This window comes from Lontra canadensis, unplaced genomic scaffold (assembly GCF_010015895.1).
Source record: "Lontra canadensis isolate GAN:19392208 unplaced genomic scaffold, GSC_riverotter_1.0 scaffold54, whole genome shotgun sequence".
NCBI lineage: Eukaryota > Metazoa > Chordata > Mammalia > Carnivora > Mustelidae > Lontra > Lontra canadensis.
The window spans coordinates 5,150,678-5,151,470 of NW_022631048.1; the positions used below are offsets into that span (position 1 = coordinate 5,150,678).

Here is a 793-nt window from a genome sequence, read left to right on the forward strand (position 1 = left end):
ATCCCAGGACCCTGGGATCATGACCTGAGCTGAAGGCAGAGGCTTTAATCCACTGAGCCACCCAGGTGCCCTCAAAAGGTGATTTCATTGAAATACTAGAGAAATGGGGGCCATGTTACCTGTGATTGGAGTCTTATCTTTGTATAGTAAAATCTGCATTTCTATGTCAACATCCAGATTGTTTTATATGTTAATATGGTGGCAGGAATCCCTAATAAAAATACTTTGGGCCGGGGGTGGGTGGGGTGGGTGGGAAGGAACACTGTGGTCCTTTCAAAAGGTAGTGGTCAAAGACAAACTGTTATCTTGATCCCATATATTGTTTTTAGTTCCTAACTGGAGTTGACCTTCTTTTCATAGTCTTCTTTAGGTGGTGGTAGTTCAGCAAGGTTTTCATCAGGAAATTCAGCCGTAGTATCTGGGGCTGTGGTCACTCAGTCTGCACCCCACAAAGGCAGTCAGCCCCACAGATCACTCTGTATTCTCAGGGATGACTTCAGACACATTCAGATTGCACCAAACCCCAATGATGCAAGCACCTGTCAATATTACGTTTCTGCCCGAATATGCTTTTGATTTGATAACATTATCTCCTATTTTCATGGTTAGCCTTGAGGACTAGCACCTGTTTTTCTAGGAGGTTACCTTAAGCAATCACTATCCGCCCAGCTTCTGTAATAATCCGTGCTTTAGAGTGGATCACCGTCCTGTGGTTACATCACCCCCGGATTTCAGTTTCTGCAATACAACTGTCCAGGAGCAACCTTCGCACTCTTTGGAGCTTCTCTGCCAT

General features: G+C 44.8%; 1 pseudogene; it reads right to left on the reverse strand.

Moving 5' to 3' along the window:
* Nucleotides 1–325: 325 nt before the first annotated feature.
* LOC116877866 lies at nucleotides 326–793 on the reverse strand (annotated as a pseudogene).